This window comes from Limulus polyphemus, unplaced genomic scaffold (assembly GCF_000517525.1).
Source record: "Limulus polyphemus unplaced genomic scaffold, Limulus_polyphemus-2.1.2 Scaffold289, whole genome shotgun sequence".
NCBI classification, from domain to species: domain Eukaryota; kingdom Metazoa; phylum Arthropoda; class Merostomata; order Xiphosura; family Limulidae; genus Limulus; species Limulus polyphemus.
Genome location: NW_013665899.1, coordinates 165,394 through 173,127, shown reverse-complemented (window position 1 = coordinate 173,127; position 7,734 = coordinate 165,394). Strand labels below are relative to the sequence as shown.

Sequence of the window (7,734 nt, the reverse complement as noted above, 5' to 3'; positions counted from 1 at the left end):
GGTGCACTAAAACAATTTCAGACCTAATTATTGGGGCTTTCAACTCAGACGACCATGTTAGTTTTCATTACTTGCTAAGAGCTTAAGATAATTGAGTTCTGGCCTTGCGAGCCGTTTAGTTGTTAACTTGATGATTGTGTAATTTACTAGGATTGCGCAAAATAGAACTTAAAAATCACTGTATTCAAACTAACAGGAACTCGTTAACCTCAGAAGTATTTTAGACGAAGGAGAAACTAGTTATTAGGTAATTTTATACTTACACCTGTTGGTTTTATTTGCGATTTCTTCATTTTCCACGTGTCTCTAAAAAAAAAGCGCCTTATGGTAGATCACTCAGCATAATGAAACAAAAGTAGCTATATATTTTGCTTACTACATACCCTCAAGCCTTTCCCACGCATCACTTGATTGGATTAGTGCGTTGGAGAGAGAGCATCTGGAGAGAACTCCAGTCCCCACCCAAGAACAACAACATGTAGAAGCTGCATCAACTGTAAGTATTTAGGAAGAAGCGCACGCGCGGAGCCCTCACTTTTGGCAAACTTTCATCAACAGTTGGTTGTTGCTGCAAGGTATTGCTAAGAAACAGACAACTCTGTTAGAAGAGATTGAAGGTAAGTAGATAGTTAATTCTATCATATACTACTGTTAATAAACGGAACATACTGATTAAAATAATATTCCACACACACCAAACAAATTTACTGACATTATATTGTACTTTCTACACAACTTGTGGTGAAGAAGGAAATGTAAGAAACTTTAGTTTCAGGAAATAGGAAAAGAAATTATCTTCTATACGTTTTGAAGACACCATTACTGTAGTTGAGAAACATAACTCTTGACATTGTTATATCCTTTTTTCTAATTCAGTTATATAACCAAATAGTTTAATGTAACTTTAAACTGTACATGGCCAGGCATGGTCAGGTCGCTCGACTCGCAATCTGCGGGTCGCGGGTTCGCATCCCCGTCCCACCAAACATGCTCGACCTTTCAGCCGTGGGGGCGTTATAATGTTACGGTCAGTCCCACTTTTCGTTGGTAAAAAGAGTAGCCCAAGAGTTGGCGGTGGGTGGTGATGACTAGCTGCCTTCCCTCTAGTCTTACACTGCTAAATTAGGGACGGCTAGCACAGATAACCCTCGCGAAATTCAAAACAAACAAACAAAACAGTACACATTTGTTGACTAAGAAATTGAAATATTCTGGTGTGGTAGAGACCGTGGTTATCGTGTTGAAGTATGGTTCCGAGTTTATATAGTTCTCACCCGATTACCATAAAAATGAAAAAAAAATATATATATAACGCACTCCGTTGTGAGTACGTTATAAGAATGACGGCTAATTCCCACTATTTTTAAGCAATTATTTCATTAACGTATCCTAACTTGAGTACTTGAGGTTTGTTTTCTTAAGCGCGAATCTTCACAATGCGATGATCCCTGCCCCAGCGGTAAGTCTGAGGGTTTATAACACTGAAAATTGAGTTTCGATACCCGTGGTGGGCAAACACAGATAGTTCTTTGTAAAATTTTGTGCTTAACAAAAAGTAGACCAATAGACGATGAGCCTAGGGATCGAACCCTAGTTTTTTCATTATAAGTTCTTACACTTACAGCTGAGGCAATGGGGCAGCCTAAAATACCAATAATGTTCCAATATCTCTATTTATCAAAATAAATCGACTTTTATCAGTAACAATGATTTTTTTCATATAACACAAACGAGTTATTATTATTATTTTTAGTTTTGGATAAAGACAAGTATAAATAGCTCTTTTTTATTTTTTAGAAAATCTCTACATGTTTATTAATAATATGTATTATTATGATAATTTTCTCTCGTCGTAAGATGTGAATAATATTCTGGAATTTATGATAAACTTTTCTTGTTGTTCAAAACTAGTAATAATTTCGAACAGCTTCAACAGAACGAAGAACCACAGGTACGTTTGAAACTGTTGCACATAGGACTAGTCTGTTATATTTCACATTAACAGATTAAAAACAACAATGTTGCGACAGATCCTCTTAACAATTCCTCAGAGAAGACGTTGCTATAGAAACACACTAATGTTTTTTTGTTTTTTGTTTTTTTACATCCTTCTCTACCTACGTTATCATTATTATTGACATAAATTACTTAGTTTCTGAAAGGCGCAAAAACAATGGTTTTTAAATGAATAATGGCGCTAAGAAAAGAAATAAGAAACAACAATATAATTCAATAATTTAAACCGTATATTTGTACTTACGGATCTCGCTTGTACGTTGAAAAATCTGAACATGTTACGTTCCATAATGAAGCCATATGGTATAATTAAATGTATTATATTTTGGTATTTATGTATCTTAAAAATTACCCATTAAAATACTTTCCTAAAAAGTGAGCTATTGATATTAACAAATCTGAATTTCCAGAATAAGGTTTATTTCTATTTGTTGTTAAGCATAAAGTTACACAATAGACTATGTGAGCTCTGCCCATCGCGGGTATCGAAGCACAATTTTTAGCGTTCTAAACCCTCAACCTTAACGATGAGCTACCTGGGGCTCAGAATAGGGACTATTCCTTATGCTCTTTTTTATATTTCTCCCTTAATTTCAAATTCCCATTAAATAGAAATTTTTATCTTGACACTTTTGTATCAAATGTAGTTTTATGATAAACCAATAATTTTAATTATTAAAATATATCGTTCAATGGTAACATTTATTACACTTGACATATTTTCCCTCGTAAATTAAATCTGATTTGTGAATGCTCCCTTCACACTAAAAGTGTTGCTTGTGAAAAATTTTACTGAGCAGCTTATTTCTAAGTCGGGCGTGACCTAGAAGTTAGCGTTCCGTTGTTCGCATGCCGTTTCTGCAAAATCACGCTCCGCGCTTTTGGGCCGTGGTGGTGTAATAAGAGTGACCATCAAATCCTACTATTCGATTAGAGCAGCTCAAGAGTTGGCAGTGGGTGCTGTTGGCTAATTGTCTTCCCCTATAGTTCCCTTGTGCAGCTTTACATGAATCAGTTTTTTAAAGATTAATTACTTTTAACTTATGTAGTTTCTTTATTCAAGACGTTTACAATGATGTTTGACGAAACTCTGATCACTATATCACTGTGTCTAAAAGTATCACAATATTCCTAAGTAACTTGTACTCACAGGTGGTAAAAAGAAAAAAAGAAAACTCATAAAAACTTGTAATCAAAAACAGTAAAAACAAACTAATTAACTACATCATTTATTTGCTAATTTTAAAACTTGTTAATTACTAATTGATAACTTTCTGCTCTGGTAAACTTTTTTAAATCAGAGTATTTAAAAGATGAACAGATTACAGATTTTATAATGATAACCAATAAGATGTTATCAAGTGCTAAGAAACGTCATTTCATGTTAAAAGCCTCTTAAGATCCATGAAATACATTCCAAACATGACAAATATATACATTACACGCGCCACACATTGAACGATAAGACGCCAATGTAGAAAAAACATCGAGAGTTAGCGAAGAAATGTCTCGCATGAGAAGCAGTGTTTAAACAAACGTACATTTTGAATATGTTCACCACTACAAAATCAGTCTTGTTTGTTTGTTTTTATTTGCCCTTGGTTAATGATAAGTGGTGGAATTTCCCTAAACATGAATTATTCAGTAGTATACTAGAAGGAAAACAGTTAGTCAACACCCCCCAACTCTTGGGCTAAATTTTACAAACAAAAAGTGAGATTGACAGTCACATTATAACGCCACTACGGATGAAAGGGCAAGCCTGTTTGGTGACGAGATTCGAACCCGCGACAAGGTTTTGAATCGAATGATGGACTAGGCTTAGTATTTATTCTCTAATATACATTTGACCATGCTAGAATTCATCCATAAACATTCACTCTCGTTCAATGACGAGGAACCCACTTTGAGACTAATAATGGTTGGAGATGGCTTGAATGGGTAATGAAGAAAAACTTTAATATAAGTTCAACATAACAGCAAATGTACAACGTTTCGACAAGGTTGATGATGAAAGGATTTTTACGCCATTTTAAAAAGCTTGATGGTATTCAGTAATAAATATTCTAGTTCGATGTTATGTGGTTATTACACTGCCCACTATTTCGGCTGATACAGAATTTGCGCTTCTTAAATTTTACCATTTTGAAATAACTCAATGTTATTGTGTTTATTTGTGTTTTGTCACTGTCTTCTGTTACACTGTTTTACAAATAGAAGTTATTGTTATGTTTGACCATTCGCGTGTATCTATTTATAAATAAATACTTTTATTTATGTATTTTCATTTACAACTTGAATGCTACGTTATATAAACAGCTCCAGTAATAAACTAAAATAATTGTGGAAACCTTTTAAAGACATACCCTCTTCAGATTACTGTGTTATACCTAACAAGTGACGTAATCCAAAGAGTATTGCTCCTGTATTAGACTCAGTGGAAACCTTTTAAAGACATACCCTCTTCAGATTACTTTGTTATACCTAACAAGTGACGTAATCCAAAGAGTATTGCTCCTGTATTAGACTCAGTGGAAACCTTTTAAAGACATACCCTCTTCAGATTACTTTGTTATACCTAACAAGTGACGTAATCCAAAGAGTATTGCTCCTGTATTAGACTCAGTGGAAACCTTTTTAAAGACATACCCTCTTCAGATTACTGTGTTATACCTAACAAGTGACGTAATCCAAAGAGTATTGCTCCTGTATTAGACTCTGAGGAATTAATCCCTTACATAGTATCAGCTTTACTTCAAAGATTACTTAGGTACTGATAATTAACGAAATATAGAGCAATAGATCATGAGATATTACCCAACAGTCAACAAGCACCCAATATTATCATTTTCCTACCTCGCACGAAAAGCTTATACTTTACCTGCTACAACGTTTGTTTACTTGCTATTAGGTGGAATTATCATTGAGTTACTCTTAAGTTTTTTATTTTGATTGAAGAATTGAAAACACTTCCAATATATTGAAAAATATTCAGTTTAAAATCAGACACACTCGGAATGAACCAGTACAATAAATATTTCAAAACATACACAATTAGGTGTTGAAGGAAATCACTGAAAAACAATAAATCAGATGTATTCCAAAATCTCTAACATCACGTCTGATTTTAACTCTTATTCAATGACATGATCCATAGAAATCACTAGTGCAAACTGGATGTTAAAAATGGGTTAGAATGGATTGTGTAAAACGAAACATTAACATACTGTATAAAATACAAGCATATGGATCCTGGTATTTGTCGTTTGAGTCCAAATACATTGATACAAACAGAATTTTATAAAACGGATTGCATTATATTGTGTAAAATGGATTGTATTATATTGTGTAAAATGGATTGTATTATATTGTGTAAAATGGATTGTATTATATTGTGTAAAATGGAGCATTAACATACTATCTAAAATACAAGCACGTGGTACTAATTATTTGTCATTTGAGTCCAAATACATCGATACAAACAGAATTTTATAAAATGGATTGGATTATATTGTGTAAAATGGAACATTAACATACTATCTAAAATACAAGCACGTGGCACTAATTATTTGTCGTCCAAATACACTGTATTTTGCTGCATATGAAGTCATTTTGTTAATTCTCCCGTACTTCATGTTAAAAAACATGTATTCTATCCTCATACTTTCTTTCCTGAATATGATTTTTTATATTTAATTATTTCTACAAAACTTTGCAGTGAAAGCTACTAAATAAAAGCTTGTTTGCTTATTAAATTTCGCGCAAAGTTACTAAATAAGAGTAATTAGTCTATAAGCAGGTTGTAAAGTTTATTAATAATAACTCAATTTGAGTCTGGCAGCCTTACTAGCTGTCTTAAGAATAGTCTTTGTGCCTCAAACTTTTCAAACTGTTTCTTCATTTTCCTTTTCACAATTGTTTGGACTCCGTGCTCAGCCTGTTTTCAGCGAAACTTCGACAGGTGAATCCTTAAAAATATTTCATTGTGCCATACGTGTCGTTTATTTCTTCTTGGTCATAAAAGAAATATAAACTTCTGAGTATCTAGCCTGAAAACATATTTTGTTACTGGAACTTTATCTCTACAACAACAAAAATAGCATGTTATAAAGAAAGTGAAATATTTGAACTTTATTACTCATTAAATTTCTTATCTCAGACTAAACATTGGTTGAAGATCGTATGTATGTCACTACTATCACAACATATTCAAACGTGGTTTTCTCTAGAGTATAAACCACTGTTTCAGAGCTCAATCATTTTATACAACATATTTCGCAAATAAAATGGCAGTAAACGTTTCGAATAAAGTTTTTTTATTATTTTCAAGTTCAAAATAATAGGTAATAGCGATTCAAAATAACAAAAGACAAAGTGAATAGAAATAGTGGCAGACTAGATCAGTTTTACCTTTGACTTTAACCAATGGTCTCAAGATGGCGGCTTCGAAGGGCACTGACAAATAATTTATCTGAGGCACTTCATATTCAAGAATCATCCATTAAGAATAGTTATTCAATTGATAATTTGTCATGAATCATAACATCAAATTCTAACCAATTAATAACTTATCATGTTTCAGACTCACTATAGTAAAACAATTGACGAAGTCTTTTTGATGATACATACTGATATGCCTTGAATATACATATTTAATTTCTATCGTGCCATTTAATTATTTAATGCTGCTAATTTGTGATTGGAGTGATATTCTTTTCCTACATTAATAATCTTTAGCTCGTTGAATTGTTCCATTTTGGTTCGATTATCTTTAAAATTATTTATCTTAAATATCATTTCATGGTATTGCAATTGTTAGTTTTTAATTATTTTATTCGAATATAATCCTTAGATCTAGATACCAAATGACTTATATTACTCAAAAACCTCAGTTTCTAACTTGGGGGGCGTCTTTCTTGTATTATGTTCTAATACTGTATGTTGCATGTTGATAATTGAATCTTGCTAGTTAAACGATAATCTTTAGATATGAATAACTTTGGCTCCGGATAATCTGACATGGTATATCAACCAGAGGATATTAGCTTTATTTATATAAAAAACAGCCGAAAAAATTTACATACCTGAATTACATAAAGATTAAATTGAAAATAGATGTCTGCATAGTCTTACCTTCAATAAACATAAGGAAACGACTTTGTATTATTGTAAAACTTAATATAAAGAAATAGAAAACAATATATGGGTGCAAAAAATAAATAAGAAACTCAAAAAATAAATAAAAAAATTGCAGAATATGAAAATATTTATTTGAAACAATTGACTAAAATGGATAGAAACTTGTTTAGGAAGACCAGAAGAACATTTGTCAAGAAAAATGTGCCGGAGTTGATCTGCCGGAAGAAGATTTGTTTGTTTGAAGTTAAGCACAAAGTTACACAATGAGCTATCTGAGCTTGAAGAAAGTGTAAAAACAAACATAATAATGATGATTTCAAAGCTAGTAATAATAATAATTATAAAATTATAGTAACCAAACTAATATAAAATGTAACAAATGTTATTTTTAAGAAGAAAAAAATAAATAATAAATTATGTTTATTAAGTAATATAAAAAAATTCCAAACGTATGACAATTAGATAAATAGCAAATGATTTTAATATTTATCATACGGATATGGTCTAAGGACGTAGAAATGTCATAATGGTCATCGTATAGTAAGAACTAATGATACATGTATTATAAAACGAATGTAG

The 7,734-nt window shown here is 32.0% G+C and overlaps 1 protein-coding gene across 1 annotated transcript in view; it reads left to right on the top strand.

The window, feature by feature from the left end:
- Window positions 1–527: 527 nt before the first annotated feature.
- The window catches only part of LOC111085237, a 68,688-nt gene continuing 61,481 nt past the window's right edge, over window positions 528–7,734 (top strand). Inside the window, exon 1 of the mRNA XM_022382890.1 lies at window positions 528–617. The gene's annotated coding sequence lies outside the window, so the exon portion shown is untranslated. The remainder of the gene's footprint in view (window positions 618–7,734) is intronic.